This window comes from Biomphalaria glabrata, chromosome 4, assembly GCF_947242115.1.
Source record: "Biomphalaria glabrata chromosome 4, xgBioGlab47.1, whole genome shotgun sequence".
NCBI lineage: Eukaryota > Metazoa > Mollusca > Gastropoda > Planorbidae > Biomphalaria > Biomphalaria glabrata.
The window spans coordinates 36,833,104-36,851,285 of record NC_074714.1 but is presented as its reverse complement, the minus strand read 5'-3'; the positions used below and the strand labels follow the sequence as shown (position 1 = coordinate 36,851,285).

General features: G+C 35.4%; 1 protein-coding gene across 3 annotated transcripts in view; it reads left to right on the top strand.

Annotated features, from left to right (window-relative positions):
• LOC106054052 (thyrotropin-releasing hormone receptor-like) overlaps positions 1-18,182 on the top strand; it is a 121,406-nt gene that overhangs the window by 42,195 nt on the left and 61,029 nt on the right. Inside the window, exon 1 of one of the 3 annotated variants that reach the window (XM_056027869.1) lies at positions 3,962-4,059. The exons of 1 other annotated variant lie outside the window; for it this stretch is intronic. The gene's annotated coding sequence lies outside the window, so the exon portion shown is untranslated. Of the gene's footprint in view, positions 1-3,961; positions 4,060-17,063; positions 17,355-18,182 lie in introns of those variants that run through there. One more of the 3 variants, XM_056027867.1, reaches the window with a different exon arrangement.

Genomic DNA, 18,182 nt, shown 5'->3' with positions numbered 1-18,182 from the left:
GCACCGGTCCTGCCCTGCTATTTTGTGACTACGTGTTCTCCCCCCCCCCTTCTTGTTTTCTCGTGGACTATCCGTAGAGTGATCTTTCCTTTACTCCTTACTACTCGTTTAAACTGTTGAGGGAAGATGAGAATTATATATATATATAGATTACGGCATTTTTTGCTAATGTTTTGTTGAAGGAAGATGAGAATTATATATATATATAGATTACGGCATTTTTTGCTAATGTTTTAAAATTAAAATATCGTCGGCAAATAGTCTTGTTACGTCTTCATAAGTGGACCTCTTAAAATGAATAGCGTCTTCACAAGAGTCGTCTGCATATATATCAACTCAGAACTTTTTTGAGGAAGACATTTAAAAATATCTACGCAAACTTGATTTTTCTTGATTTTTTTTTTGTGTCCGAATGGTTAAAAATCTGTAGTACATCGCTATTTTGATGACTTTTGTATGTAAAAATCAAGAAAAATATCAAAAATCCTTTTTTTAGGCAACAAACTTATTTTCTACACAAGGCTTATCTCCCTTATGTTAGTGCTATTTCTATATTTTAAAAAAATAAATTAATTGCAGGACTAATTGAACTAATAATTGGTCAATTTTTAGATTTTTTGTCATCGTAATGAATAATTGTGCAAAGTTTCAACTTGATCCGGAAGTGGGAGAAATAACGCGTACAAGATTTGTACAAGACAGAGTGGGTTGTTATTAGCTTTGTAATATAAAAAGGTCCATGGCAAGACGTCTTACATAACATAAGACGTCTTACATATCACTTAGATGGTCTTACATAACATAAGACGTCTTACATATCACTTAGATGGTCTTACATAACACAAGACGTCTTACATATCACTTAGATGGTCTTACATAACATAAGACGTCTTACATATCACTTAGATGGTCTTATATAACACAAGACGTCTTACATATCACTTAGATGGTCTTACATAACATAAGACGTCTTACATATCACTTAGATGGTCTTAAGACGATCACACCCACTACAGACGTACCCTCGGTGTGTAAACCTCGAATGTTCCTCGCATACAAAAATTGTCAGTACTTCCTCCATCTTCAGTTGACTTAAATTGACCTGCAACTTTATAGATATATATGATGAATAGTCCGATCTGATTACAAGAAAACATTTCTATATCGGCCCGTCCCAACCCTTCTTAATTTAAAACCTTATTGAAAAGCTTTTTTTTTTTACTTGATAAAAGGGCGTTGCAGACATCAGGGGGAAAATTTGTGAAGCTCAGAACGCAGGAAAACGATGGCGCCGGGGGCTGGGGAGCATAGAGCGCTTTCCCCAACCCCCTTGTAGTAGAGAAAACACTTATATAACGAAATAATATTTCCACTCAAACAATAAATAGACTACTAACACATGAACATTCATGAAGTAAATGTTGAGTTTAAAAACATGTTAGATTTATGTTTCTGGGATATACAACCGGGCTTTAGTTTTAACTATATGTGATTTTATCGTCATGCGGTATGCTACAGCGCTCCCCCAAAAGTTCCCAGCTGGGAAAGGGGCTCGCGAGTGAAATTTTTCGTCTGGGAGGGGGGCAGTGGTAAGAGTGTGAGAAGCACTGAGTTATGATATGAGCTTCAATGCAAGAAGTGCATTTAGTGGTTGTATCCATGTAGGGTAGGATTCTTTTAATTTCTGCTTGATTATAAAATGGATTTATTGAACAATAGCCTGCTATTTGTTTAAAAATTAGATTCTTAACTTGATTCTGAAGACAAACAAAGTGTACTGCATCTTTTAGTATAAAAAAAACGTTAAGTTTATGAACACTTTCAAATTCTGTACGCCGGATACACAAAACAAAACATTTCTATTTATTAATTGGGCCCCATGTTATGAAAATCTGCAATAGTGTTATTTCTAAATTACGTTAAGGGTTTCTTTTTTTTTTTGAATACATTAAACCCATAACTCTCAAGCATCAATATCATGAAAGGTAATAATTGCGATAAGAAGAACTGTGTTCTACTGAACATTGTTTGAACTATATTTCATTACAAACATGTACAAGAACAACATTTAAAAAAAAATATTTTGTTCTTAAAAGACAATCCCTCCATTACACAACTTCAAATTGAATCAAATATAATTTTTTGTTTTTTAAATTTGAGCCGGGTATCGAGCTCGTGATGTTGACACGTTAGCTCCCTGTACAAGCGTTGTTACCCAGTAGGTCAGTGGGCAATGTTGAATGGAATCATTATTTATTGGTTCTTCTTTTATATAGCCTAGACATCTGGAAGTAGATCTAGTCTCTTGATTTAGAACTCTTAAGATCTAGACCTACTTCTAGATCTAGTATCTAGATGTAATTTATATTAGATTTAAATGAAAATATAAGCCAAGTTTAAATAATCTATCAATAAACTTTAGGCATCTTTAAATATAATAACAACTCAGTCACACTACGGCTGACTACTCTTTTTACTCAAATTTAGAGCCAAATTTAAATATATTTCTTTTTTTTTTAACTTTGAAAAATTATAACGGTCAAGCTAGAGTTTTCTCGTGTGGCCAACGAACTAGTAATTCTTTTCCCAGCGATTTACATCAACTGTTACATTTCTAGGAAAATCGTTAGAGCCGATTTAGAGATCAGCATTCATGTTACTCAGTTCTGACTTGAATAGAGGTGTTGCAAACGAGAGTTATCGACCTTCTGAACACTTCAAAGATGTTACAAAAATACCGAAGACAAATTAGCGATGACTGTTTTGTGTACAATAGGAAACAGATCTCTTATTTTGAACAAGACAGGAACAATAACTCTAACATCAGAAAAAGGGGAATTAAACCTAAAAGTCTAATCCCATTCATCTTAGACTTCCACCAGCCCTCATTTTCTCCAGCCACTCTTCTTTCCCAGAAGTCTTAGCAACTAAATTGTCCTACTTCTGATTAGTCCTCCTAGCTTAATTACAACTTCCTGCTGATTCTAATGATGGTCATCGACCCGCCTAGTCCTCCATTTTTTTAAAGCGCTCACATCGTGGACACATTTATTTCTCTGTCTTCGAGAGACCTTGACATCTGATTCAGTCACATTTAACAAACAAGTAAACACCCCGGCTATTGGTCAGTTTCCGCTATTCATAATTTTTCTACCAGTGTTCCTTGTAACCCAGAAAGTGTCCTAAGAAAAAGAAGACAAAAACAGGCTGATAAAAGAAGTCTCAGGTTCGAACCCCATTCCCAAGTTGTGTTTTCCGCGTGTTAATGCCTTAAAGTCATTTTTATACTCTATACTAAAAATGTCACCTGTCAGAATTTTTCTTCTTACAATACCTCTATTCAATTCATATATTCATTGAAACTGTCTGTCTGTCTGTCTGTCTATCTTTCTCAAAAACCGAAAGAGCTATTGAAAATCCTATTTCAATGTCACCATTTTGATAAGTGTGCCGCATCAATTAGAAAAGTCCAAACAAAAATGAAATAGATTAATTGTGATTTCAAAACAAACTTTTCCCCACTTAACTTTTATGGTGTGTGTGTGTGGGGATGGGGGTATACATGGCATATTACCAGGAACTAGGATGTATTTATCAAGTCTAGAGTTATAACAAAATATTTGTCTGTGTTACAACAAAACATTTGTCTGTGTTAAACCAACATCTTCTTAGGGGCGATGACATAAGTATAACTTTTTGGCCAAAGTAAGACAAGCAAACTATTCGAGGGCCCAAACTTAGACCCAGGGCCAAATTTCAGTAAGTGGAAGCCCCTACTTTTTTTCAAAAATCTTTAATAAAAATCCACTTAATTGTACTTGTATCTGAAAGCATGCAATATTTTAGAAGAAAGAAAAAAGGAGTACTTGCTCATTTCCTGTCATTCCCTTCTTTGTTAAAAATGTTTAATATGCATATTTTAGTAACCAAAATTTATTTATTTATTTTTGGATGGTAAGGTCCTGTGTTGAGTCACATTGGCGTGGAAATGCCATGGAATCTACATCTAACGAGCTGGCTACAAGCAGACCCTTCTTAACCACGACAGTGTTGCCAAAAGTAAGATTTAAAATACAGTCGGTAAAAAAAAATGAGGTACAAAATATGTCGATCATGAAAACACGTAAAAGTTTCGGCCTTTTCGTAGTTTACATTTTGTTTTAAAATCCATATTGCGGAGTGCAGTAGCCCTGCCTGCCCTCCCACAAATCCGACCCTGCTTAGCCTCATCATTCTTCAGATTAAGGTTAATAAGCACACTGCCAAAAAAGTCTTAGTGGATTGCTAGAGACCTCTCCACGCAAGGACTGAGAGATTATCCAGCATTTGTTATCTCATGACTTACCTCGACAGCACGAGATTTAAATCTCAGCAAGCGAAAAGGTCGAACCTCGTTAACAATCTTTTTTTTTCTTTCCGTTCGTAAATTGTATTTTTCAGTAGCTCTAAAATCAGACAAATAGATTTACATTTCATTTTGTCTCTTCCTTTTACTTATGGACTCTTTATATCTTGTCGATCATTGTTTCCAGAAAACAAAAGACTTTAATATGCAAATTTTATTGACCAACATTTCTTTACACCCATCGACTGTAGACCTCCTCAGACAAAAGAAACGAATTACAATCCCACAAAAGATTACTAGAGGTTCGGGTTCGAGGTGTTCAGTAAATAAATGTAGTTTATCTTTTTTTTTATAAAACTTATATTAACTCACTCCGTCTGTATGTCTGTCTGGGTGGATTCTTTAACAATTTCTGTTTTCTCTCACTTCTCATTCTCGAATCAAGTTGAAATTTCGCACAATTATTAATTGTCGATTACCACGTGAATCAATAAAAAATTAACCATTTAATTTATTGATGGCAAACTATGGCAGCGGTAAGCCTTATCAGTCCCAGCACATGCTTTGCAATAGTAATTAAAATAACTATTTCATTGACAGTGATAAAGTTTAAATAAGAGTTGTAACATTGAAGTAATCCTGCGACAAACAAGTGTGTACCAATAGCAATGAAACCGTGGGCGTTTATAAGCACTTGAATATATACCCAATACAGTCAACTTCAAATTCCAAACTTAAAATTCAGTTCCATTACTAGGACGAAAGTACCGATGTGAACGATAATGCGGAATAGGTTTATGAAGAAAAATTGTTGAAAATATGATTTAATAAATTGGCATATTGCTGAAGAGTTTGTCTACATATGTTTCTGAAAAGGAACAGCAATAAATGCCAGATATTTCTCATGAATTAGTGGAAGGTCTAAGAATTTTGAAAGTACCTACATAAATATCATATAGTATTACCTCAGATATAGCTACAAAACTGTTAACGATTTGTTTCCCTACACTGCATTCTACTTGAAGTCATTTTATTTAACTGTTTGAAATATAAAACTTTAAATATAAAAACTAGTCCTTGATGTAATAGTAAAGCTTGTAGATACTATTCTATACTGATCCCAAACTGTATCGAGGCTAACACGATACTATTCGCTCCCTTGATCTTACAGACTATTGCAAAAGTTCCATGCAAGCTGAATACTCTGACATGTCTTGTTGTAGCAAAGTAAGAACGTTAAGAGCTGAACAAGTTCTATGCAAGCTGAATACTCTGACATGTCTTGTAGTAACAAAGTAAGAACGTTAAGAGCTGAACAAGTTCTATGCAAGCTGAATACTCTGACATGTCTTGTAGTAACAAAGTAAGAACGTTAAGAGCTGAACAAGTTCTATGCAAGCTGAATACTCTGACATGTCTTGTAGTAGCAAAGTAAGAACGTTAAGAACTGAACAAGTTCTATGCAAGCTGAATATTCTGACATGTCTTGTTGTAGCAAAGTAAGAACGTTTAGAACTGAACAAGTTCTATGCAAGCTGAATACTCTGACATGTCTTGTTGTAACAAAGTAAGAACGTTTAGAACTGAACAAGTTCCTTGCAAGCTGAATACTCTGACATGTCTTGTTGTAGCAAAGTAAGAACGTTTAGAACTGAACAAGTTCTATGCAAGCTGAATACTCTGACATGTCTTGTAGTAGCAAAGTAAGAACGTTAAGAGCTGAACAAGTTCTATGCAAGCTGAATACTCTGACATGTCTTGTTGTAGCAAAGTAAGAACGTTAAAAGCTGAACAAGTTCTATGCAAGCTGAATACTCTGACATGTTTTGTTGTAACAAAGTAAGAACGTTAAGAGCTGAACAAGTTCTATGCAAGCTGAATACTCTGACATGTCTTGTTGTAACAAAGTAAGAACGTTTAGAACTGAACAAGTTCTATGCAAGCTGAATACTCTGACATGTCTTGTAGTAGCAAAGTAAGAACGTTAAGAGCTGAACAAGCTCTATGCAAGCTGAATACTCTGACATGTCTTGTAGTAGCAAAGTAAGAACGTTAAAAGCTGAACAAGTTCTATGCAAGCTGAATACTCTGACATGTTTTGTTGTAACAAAGTAAGAACGTTAAGAGCTGAACAAGTTCAATGCAAACTGAATACTCTGACATGTCTTGTTGTAACAAAGTAAGAACGTTTAGAACTGAACAAGTTCTATGCAAGCTGAATACTCTGACATGTCTTGTTGTAGCAAAGTAAGAACGTTTAGAACTGAACAAGTTCTATGCAAGCTGAATACTCTGACATGTCTTGTTGTAACAAAGTAAGAACGTTAAGAGCTGAACAAGTTCTATGCAAGCTGAATACTCTGACATGTCTTGTTGTAACAAAGTAAGAACGTTAAGAGCTGAACAAGTTCTATGCAAGCTGAATACTATGACATGTCTTGTTGTAACAAAGTAAGAACGTTTAGAACTGAACAAGTTCTATGCAAGCTGAATACTCTGACATGTCTTGTTGTAACAAAGTAAGAACGTTAAGAGCTGAACAAGTTCTATGCAAGCTGAATACTCTGACATGTCTTGTAGTAACAAAGTAAGAACGTTAAGAGCTGAACAAGTTCTATGCAAGCTGAATACTCTGACATGTCTTGTAGTAGCAAAGTAAGAACGTTAAGAGCTGAACAAGTTCTATGCAAGCTGAATACTCTGACATGTCTTGTTGTAGCAAAGTAAGAACGTTAAAAGCTGAACAAGTTCTATGCAAGCTGAATACTCTGACATGTTTTGTTGTAACAAAGTAAGAACGTTAAGAGCTGAACAAGTTCTATGCAAGCTGAATACTCTGACATGTCTTGTTGTAACAAAGTAAGAACGTTTAGAACTGAACAAGTTCTATGCAAGCTGAATACTCTGACATGTCTTGTTGTAACAAAGTAAGAACGTTAAGAGCTGAACAAGTTCTATGCAAGCTGAATACTCTGACATGTCTTGTAGTAGCAAAGTAAGAACGTTAAGAGCTGAACAAGTTCTATGCAAGCTGAATACTCTGACATGTCTTGTTGTAGCAAAGTAAGAACGTTAAGAGCTGAACAAGTTCTATGCAAGCTGAATACTCTGACATGTCTTGTTGTAACAAAGTAAGAACGTTAAGAGCTGAACAAGTTCAATGCAAACTGAATACTCTGACATGTCTTGTTGTAACAAAGTAAGAACGTTTAGAACTGAACAAGTTCTATGCAAGCTGAATACTCTGACATGTCTTGTTGTAGCAAAGTAAGAACGTTTAGAACTGAACAAGTTCTATGCAAGCTGAATACTCTGACATGTCTTGTTGTAACAAAGTAAGAACGTTAAGAGCTGAACAAGTTCCATGCAAGCTGAATACTCTGACATGTCTTGTTGTAGCAAAGTAAGAACGTTTAGAACTGAACAAGTTCTATGCAAGCTGAATACTCTGACATGTCTTGTTGTAGCAAAGTAAGAACGTTTAGAGCTGAACAAGTTCCATGCAAGCGGAATACTCTGACATGTCTTGTTGTAACAAAGTAAGAACGTTTAGAACTGAACAAGTTCTATGCAAGCTGAATACTCTGACATGTCTTGTCTTAGCAAAGTAAGAACGTTAAGAGCTGAACAAGTTCTATGCAAGCTGAATACTCTGACATGTCTTGTTGTAGCAAAGTAAGAACGTTTAGAACTGAACAAGTTCTATGCAAGCTGAATACTCTGACATGTCTTGTAGTAGCAAAGTAAGAACGTTTAGAGCTGAACAAGTTCTATGCAAGCTGAATACTCTGACATGTCTTGTTGTAACAAAGTAAGAACGTTAAGAGCTGAACAAGTTCTATGCAAGCTGAATACTCTGACATGTCTTGTTGTAACAAAGTAAGAACGTTAAGAGCTGAACAAGTTCTATGCAAGCTGAATACTATGACATGTCTTGTTGTAACAAAGTAAGAACGTTTAGAACTGAACAAGTTCTATGCAAGCTGAATACTCTGACATGTCTTGTTGTAACAAAGTAAGAACGTTTAGAACTGAACAAGTTCTATGCAAGCTGAATACTCTGACATGTCTTGTTGTAACAAAGTAAGAACGTTTAGAACTGAACAAGTTCTATGCAAGCTGAATACTCTGACATGTCTTGTTGTAACAAAGTAAGAACGTTAAGAGCTGAACATTTCTTCGAGCTAGTTTGGAGTTTGAACAATGGAAAAGTGTCTTTCTTCCAAGACAAAAACTGGTCAGCGGAATGTCAAATATTTGAAGATTCGGCACGACAGATTTTGTATTATTCACAGATCTGGGTAACAAGAATGAATTAAATATTAAGAGTACGTGTAGATCTACCGACATTATCAAAAGATTCAAAATAGAAGTTTTAGTTACAAATCGGCTTGCTAAAAATAATTTTTTCATTTTATGATTTAAAATTCATTCACTCTTGTGAAAAAAGTTATTAGGGTCATGTGTCATGAAGATACCTCGATAACTTGATGGGAAATCAAATAGATTTTGAAATTTTTGTGCCGTTCGAAAATAAAAAAAAAGTTACTTGTGCCATATAGTGTGTAGTGGTAATTAATGAAATCCAATCTCTACCATTTGGAATCTTAACTTATCATTATTTCTAAAAATTATTTATAAATATTTCACTATTAAAATTCTTTCCTTTAATCTTTTGACCCTCTACTAAAAAGGTTTACCCACCACTGAATTAGTTAATCAATTATTGGTGGTTAATTAATTTTGCTTTATATATAGAACAAGGGATGATAAACCTTGCAATATTGAAATATATGCCACCGATTGAACGGTGTACTCCCTTCACTTAATATAAATTGTTTTTTAAAAGTATTTTAATATATATAGAAATGGCCCACAAAATTCATGTGACTTATCTGAACATTTAAGCTCAAACAATGTTTTCTACATCTCAATTCCATATTCTCTATTTAATATTATTTAAGAAAAGATCAAGTAGAATAAAATCAAGGGACACAATTGATCATTTCTTAAGAGCACAACAAGTGCAAACGATGCAGCTAGAATAATGGCGGAATATCATTGAATAGTGTCCCATTATATTCTATGAATATCTAAAGAAAACATTGACCGGGCGGGGGGGGGGATGAGGTGTTGCGTCCATTTCTAAGCATGCAAACCTGATATTATCCATTTTGTCACACGCGACCATGTGGCCAGAATAATTTTGTAACTAACCTTTCTGCACGACAAAATCCAATGACAATATAAAAGTGTATTATTCCTTGGGATTTGTTTTCCATCAAGCCAGGTTTCCAAACATATTGTCTGGGTGAAAAGAGGAAAAAAAAAGATGTACTTTAAAAAAAAGAAGATGCTGATCTAAGGGGATAAAATCCATATTTACAACTATATCTCTCAATAATGTTATTCGATATCAAACAAAATAATTAACTTCCAATAATCAATTGACTGACTGTTTTTTTTTAATTGGCTCATATTTTGTTAGGTACAATAAATATATGTTTAAAGTATCAACTTGATCCGAGAATGGGTGTGGGAGAAATAACGTGTATAATTATCAAAAGGGACAAAACCCTACATATTTAGCTATATCTGTGAATTCCAAAGGATCCTTTGTTGGTATTGGACACTAATTAATTACCAAAAATGAATTGCCTTATTGTTGTTGTTTTTTTCATTGATTTATATAGTGTCCACACCAATGAATTTATTGTACAAATTTCAACTTGATCCGAGAATGAGAGTGGAAGAAATAACCTGTTCAAACTTTTTATCAGACAGACAGACAGATAGACAGACAGAGTGAGTTGACATAAGCTTTGTAAAGCAAGAACAGTATACAGGCCTGATCATCTCTTAAGTCTATCCTCATATACAGTGGCGTAGCATCCATCGCGCGCAGTGGTTCAATGAACCTGAGCCCACAACCATTAGGGGCCCATGTGTGCCCTGCTACGCAACTGTTCATATATATCTACTAGATATCGTTGGAAGCAGGACATCTCACTCTGGATAGAACGTATTTATAAGTGTCACGTAGCGTACAGCAGCTAGTGCATTCAGTCTATTTGTAGATTATTTGCAGTGCAAGGCCAAGGTTGTATGTTGTTGACAAGTAATGACATGTTTATATAAAACGATGACGGCTTTTCCATCAGCTCTAAAAAGAGTTTGGACGTTGCTAGAAAGGGTGCTAAAGACAGTATTTCAAGACTATCATATTCAGTTTCGAAAGAGAGCGACGAGTAGAGTAAAAGAGTTTAGATTGCATTGTAAGGTAGCTTTCTGTAGTGTGTATATTATATAAGAGATTCCTAGTTCCAGAATTCAGTTTTGTATTTATTTAAAAGTAGATTACGGTTTTGTGTTGCTTCTTTAAAGTAATATTTTCGCATCATGATTTTGTTTGTGATTTCGTAACTTGAATACAGGATGACATTTTACGGTTTCACAGTATCAGAAACGTATCTCATCGTAACTTCAAGACATCGATGTTATCTGGCACCCAAATCTATATCGCATCAGTAAGGAATGATATCTATTCTTTATTGCACATTCTACGCACTGTCATTATAGAAAGAAATTCTTTGTCTTTGCAATGATAGATGTGGATTGAAAATGCTTTGTTCGGTGTATCCTCTTGTGCCAGTTGAAAGGTCCAAATTTAAACTGTCAGTTGGAAGGTCCTAGTTTAAAAGTATATGTCATCAGTTGAAAGGTCCCATTTTAAAATTGATGGTTGAAAGGTCCAAGTAAAAAAAAAAAGCCAGTTAAAAGCTCCCAGTTTGAATATGCCAGTTAAAGTTCCCAGCTGAAGATCCCAGATGCCTCTCGAAGATTAGGTCGTTTGAAATTATTCTCTTAGTAGAAAAAGTCAAACGTCTGTTATCGTCGTTGTTGAGCAGAAGATTGCAATAATTCTGTCTTGCGACCAATACAGCTCTATTCTATCTGTTTACAGCCTGATCTATGTCTTGCAACCAATACAGCTCTATTCTATCTGTTTACAGTCTGATCTATGTCTTGTAACCAATACAGCTCTATTCTATCTGTTTACAGCCTGATCTATGTCTTGCAACCAATACAGCTCTATTTTATCTGTTTACAGTCTGATCTATGTCTTGCAACCAATACAGCTCTATTTTATCTGTTTACAGTCTGATCTACGTCTTGCAACCAATACAGCTCTATTCTATCTGTTTACAGTCTGATCTATGTCTTGCAACCAATACAGCTCTATTCTATCTGTTTACAGTCTGATCTATGTCTTGCAACCAATACAGCTCTATTCTATCTGTTTACAGTCTGATCTATGTCTTGCAACCAGTACAGCTCTATTCTATCTGTTTACAGTCTGATCTATGTCTTGCAACCAGTACAGCTCTATTCTATCTGTTTACAGTCTGATCTGTGTCTTGCAACCAATACAGCTCTATTCTATCTGTTAACAGTCTGATCTATGTCTTGCAACCAATACAGCTCTATTTTATCTGTTTACAGTCTGATCTATGTCTTGCAACCAATACAGCTCTATTCTATCTGTTTACAGTCCGATCTATGTCTTGAAACCAATACAGCTCTATTCTATCTGTTTACAGTCTGATCTATGTCTTGCAACCAATACAGCTCTATTCTATCTGTTTACAGTCTGATCTATGTCTTGCAACCAACACAGCTCTATTCTATCTGTTTACAGTCTGATCTATGTCTTGCAACCAATACAGCTCTATTCTATCTGTTTACAGTCTGATCTATGTCTTGCAACCAGTACAGCTCTATTCTATCTGTTTACAGTCTGATCTGTGTCTTGCAACCAATACAGCTCTATTCTATCTGTTTACAGTCTGATCTATGTCTTGCAACCAATACAGCTCTATTCTATCTGTTTACAGTCTGATCTATGTCTTGCAACCAGTACAGCTCTATTCTATCTGTTTACAGTCTGATCTATGTCTTGCAACCAGTACAGCTCTATTCTATCTGTTTACAGTCTGATCTGTGTCTTGCAACCAATACAGCTCTATTCTATCTGTTTACAGTCTGATCTATGTCTTGCAACCAATACAGCTCTATTCTATCTGTTTACAGTCTGATCTATGTCTTGCAACCAATACAGCTCTATTCTATCTGTTTACAGTCTGATCTATGTCTTGCAACCAATACAGCTCTATTCTATCTGTTTACAGTCTGATCTATGTCTTGCAACCAGTACAGCTCTATTCTATCTGTTTACAGTCTGATCTATGTCTTGCAACCAATACAGCTCTATTCTATCTGTTTACAGTCTGATCTATGTCTTGCAACCAATACAGCTCTATTCTATCTGTTTACAGTCTGATCTATGTCTTGCAACCAATACAGCTCTATTCTATCTGTTTACAGTCTGATCTATGTCTTGCAACCAGTACAGCTCTATTCTATCTGTTTACAGTATGATCTGTGTCTTGCAACCAATACAACTCTATTTTATCTGTTTACAGTCTGATCTATGTCTTGCAACCAATACAGCTCTATTCTATCTGTTTACAGTCTGATCTATGTCTTGCAACCAATACAACTCTATTTTATCTGTTTACAGTCTGATCTATGTCTTGCAACCAATACAGCTCTATTCTATCTGTTTACAGTCCGATCTATGTCTTGAAACCAATACAGCTCTATTCTATCTGTTTACAGTCTGATCTATGTCTTGAAACCAATACAGCTCTATTCTATCTGTTTACAGTCTGATCTATGTCTTGCAACCAACACAGCTCTATTCTATCTGTTTACAGTCTGATCTATGTCTTGCAACCAATACAGCTCTATTCTATCTGTTTACAGTCTGATCTATGTCTTGCAACCAGTAAAGCTCTATTCTATCTGTTTACAGTCTGATCTATGTCTTGCAACCAATACAGCTCTATTCTATCTGTTTACAGTCTGATCTATGTCTTGCAACCAATACAGCTCTATTCTATCTGTTTACAGTCTGATCTATGTCTTGCAACCAGTACAGCTCTATTCTATCTGTTTACAGTCTGATCTATGTCTTGCAACCAGTACAGCTCTATTCTATCTGTTTACAGTCTGATCTGTGTCTTGCAACCAATACAGCTCTATTCTATCTGTTTACAGTCTGATCTATGTCTTGCAACCAATACAGCTCTATTCTATCTGTTTACAGTCTGATCTATGTCTTGCAACCAGTACAGCTCTATTCTATCTGTTTACAGTCTGATCTATGTCTTGCAACCAGTACAGCTCTATTCTATCTGTTTACAGTCTGATCTGTGTCTTGCAACCAATACAGCTCTATTCTATCTGTTTACAGTCTGATCTATGTCTTGCAACCAATACAGCTCTATTCTATCTGTTTACAGTCTGATCTATGTCTTGCAACCAATACAGCTCTATTCTATCTGTTTACAGTCTGATCTATGTCTTGCAACCAATACAGCTCTATTCTATCTGTTTACAGTCTGATCTATGTCTTGCAACCAGTACAGCTCTATTCTATCTGTTTACAGTCTGATCTGTGTCTTGCAACCAATACAGCTCTATTCTATCTGTTTACAGTCCGATCTATGTCTTGCAACCAATACAGCTCTATTCTATCTGTTTACAATATGATCTGTGTCTTGCAACCAATACAACTCTATTCTATCTGTTTACAGTGGGATCTATGTGTAACTAATTTTTTTTCTCAGAAAACAACAAAAACAAACGAACATGGAAAATAAACTTATCAAAGCGTACGTTAAAAACTCTCAGAAAAATGTCACATTGAATTAGAGCCATGGGCGCCCTCAGGGGGACGCAAGGGGGTGCATGGGCCATATTCTAGCCACTTTTTAGCACCATCATGTCAATTAAAATCTAAGTAGCAACTGAACAAGTAGTGCTTCCACTGGTGACTGAAGTACAGTTGTAGTAGACTAGCCTAGGCTTATCAGGTATTGATGGATGACTATTCACTTGCACCCCTCTGTGTTCTGGGTAACCAAATTAATTTTAGCCAGTTTTTTTTACACTTCAAATCAATTAACTTCAGCTAGGAAGAAACTTAACATGTAAATAAAGTTTATAAGGATAAGCTATTGTTGAAATAAACTGTAACAAGCTAATCTGTAGTTAATGTCCGACCATGTTCGCTTGTAATTCAATATTCTATAGCACGTTAGTCGTAACGATTTGTTTTCATTTGCATATAATTAATAGTTATCATTATATTTAATAAAGACCTAGAATATGATAAAAGTATTTTATGGGGTCTTGGAGTAAAAATACTTGCCAGCTGTTTTTTGATTTGATATATGTGAAGAGTTCAGCCATCTTGGTAAATGTATTTACGTCTTGCGGAGTCGCGGTCAGTGTTAGCGCTCAAAACACTAAAATAGGTTAAACACGTCCATCAGTTTGTGATAGAAGAGATATATATATATAAAAGTTCTTCCCATACCACCCGAGTCAAAAACGTTGATTTGTATCGACGAAACACTGGCAGCAGCAAGAAATCAAAATATACGAGCAGCAGCAAGAAATCGAAATATACGAGCAGCATGAATTAACTGCGTTTTCTTGGTATTTCGTTAGCAAAAGGCAGATATCTGGGAAGCGTGGTCGAGGGGTCAAGTGAGCTTGATCTTGGCTTGGCTTGGCTACCTAGAAGGGGGCTCGAGGTTCGACACTTGACTCGGGCAGAGTTGTGTTTACTGAGCGCCTAAAGGCAGCAGATCAAGTAAATCACTGGTCCACAAATGAGATTGGACCAAAAGCGCTCTGAGCATGCTATAAGCATGAAAGTAGCGCTATATAAAATTATAATAATAATAATAATATCTCTGGCACTGAACAGGTGTGCTTGAGCGTTGGATTTGTTGATGGCGATTGTAGTCGATAAGAATTCATTGGTTTTGCCATTGTTGTTTAGAGAGACGCACTGTCTGTGTCCAACTTCATTGTCAGTGAATATATTATGTACATTTCTTTACATGGACAAACTACTCGGCCAAGGCTACGATGGCTGCCTCCTTATCATGGGTAGCATTTAAAACTATGTTCAGGCAAGAATTCATGAAAATATCCAAAAGCAGACATTGTCCGTTGCGAGTCTCACAGACTTAAATTTGTTATTATTGACATGAATGCCGTTTCAGATGTACCTAAAGCTGTTGGTGTCATCCAGAAGATGATCTATTTCTTCTATAACACTCTCAAGCGAAAGCGTTGATGCTAAATTTACCTCTTTTGTGAGAGACACGATGGACTGAGAAAAACACAACTTTGAGAAGCTCTTTGACTGTTTGGCGTATTTTAAAATAACGGCTGTAATTGAAACCTGACAAACTGCATGTTCAGTTCAAGGATGGCATCTTGAGGAAGGCGAGACTGCTGGCAGGCAAAAGGGGTTGTTGACTCATTGGCAAGACATTAAGTTGTCCTTGTCAAGACATTAAGTTGTCCTTGTCAAGACAGTAAGTTGTCCTTGTCAAGACATTAAGTTGTCCTTGTCAAGACATTAAGTTGTCCTTGTCAAGACAGTAAGTTGTCCTTGTCAAGACAGTAAGTTGTCCTTGTCAAGACAGTAAGTTGTCCATGTCAAGACAGTAAGTTGTCCTTGTCAAGACAGTAAGTTGTCCTTGTCAAGACATTAAGTTGTCCTTGTCAAGACATTAAGTTGTCCTTGTCAAGATATTCGTTGAACGTTGATGAGAAACATCCTAGAGAGTACAGAAACATGGTTACAATATGTGATCAGCTTTAAGCCAGGCAAACCATGAGCTGCACAATAAAATATTTAGCTGCCCAATGGAGCTATTCTGTTAGATCCATTCTCCAAAAAAAAAATGAGTGAAACAAATTAACTTCTACGTTTCAGTGGGTGGTTAAGATTTTCCAAAAGTCTCAAATTTGAGCATCTGTTAAAGAGAATGAGTTTATTTTTAAGCGGCACTCGAAAGGGAAATAGCCGTTAATAGTTTTGTTTGGTCTGTCTGTCCGTCCGTCCTGTTTAGATCTCATAAACTAGAAAAGTTATTAAAAAATCCGATACCATAATATTTTAGATCTTACAAAGTTCTTAACTTAATAAATAGCACGGCTTTTGCTCAAACATGACTTTAAAAAAAAAGATTATAACTTCGAGAGAAAAGATATTTGCATTATAACCAAGAAACACAAATCAATATTCTTTAATGATGTACAGAAGAACAATAAAAAATATTCTAGATTTAAAAAAAATGATTAGATTGCAATATCAGAATTTGTACATAGAGTACTTTATGTTTCATACTAAAAAAACGACTTTTAGAGATGTAGTATTATACGTGCAATACCAATGAATGACATTAAGTATATTGTGGGTATTATCTAGCATGACATCCAGTAAGTCATATATATATATATATATATATATATATAATGCCAAAGAAGGACATTAGTATAGTTTGGGTATTATCTTCATGACATCTAATAAGTACAATATATACAATACCGAAGAATGACGTTAGTCTTCTAGGTCCAGATAATTGAAAGAGATAATTGTGTTAGTATAACTTTTCTTGTGGGCGCACGTGTCACTATCTAAATTCCGCTACTCACCCTAACCCCCATTTCACATTACCCATTTCTCTCCCCACACTCGCACACCATCACCCCACACACCCTCACATATCTCCGCACGCAGACCCTCCATCTACAGTTTCAGCTGTTTTATTGTGTGGACTCATTAGGCTATGTGATAGATCTGACTGTATCAATGGCACATAACCTATGCGAGTGACTGCGTCTTATTCATGGGGCAACGTTTGTGTGTGTGTGTGTGCTGTGCTAGGATGCCTCGTTATTTATTGAGCAGACGACACATAATTCAAACAATACTTTGAACGTAACGACTAGAAACTATGTTGGTATGGTTGAGATTTACCCGCCAGGGGGAGACACTGGGAATTAAAGGATTAAAATGGAGATGCACGCCAGTGTAGTTCGGATGTTTTTTTTGAACAAAATAATTTCGCAGCGGAAGGTAAATACATTTCAATTTTGAAAGCAGATTTGACGAAATAAACCGAGCTATGTAATCCATTACTGCATGAAGAAGTATGAATAAAATAGATCTAGAATCTAATAGCTTATTAAAATACACAATGTACACATTTATGTATGTACGTGTACTTTACATTGGTGTGACGACACATCTTTGGACATTAAGATAGTAATGACACATAATATTAACGCATGATATTAACACATAATATTCACACATGGTATAGACACATAATAATCACACGTACTATGGAAGTATAATACTCTACACATAAATATTAACGCATGATATTAACACATATATATTGACTCATGATATGGCCACATAATATTGACACATGTTAAGGACACATTATATTGACTCATCATATGGACACATACTTTGACACATTATATGGGCACATAGTATTACATGATTGGACACATAAAGATTGAGGTTCAAGGAATACTAATTGTATCCAATTTTTGTTTGCGTTTTGTCAAGAAGATTGAACGATTTTTTTGGGAAAAAACAACTTTTAATTAAATTTGATGATAACTATGATTGACTTAAATGATGATCATTCATTTATTCTTATTTTTTGTGGGGAAAATGTATTGTAATAACAGTATTGATGTGTATATGATGAAAATCGATATAATGCATCATTAAGAAATCTGTCACATAGAAACAGAACATCATCGCCCAAGGCGTCTTGTAACAATAGTGCGAGCAAGCTCCAAAAGTCTAATTACATAAGAACGACTTTTTTCTGTTTGTAATACTGATAAAATATCATTAACATCATTAGGAAGAAATAAAAAACTG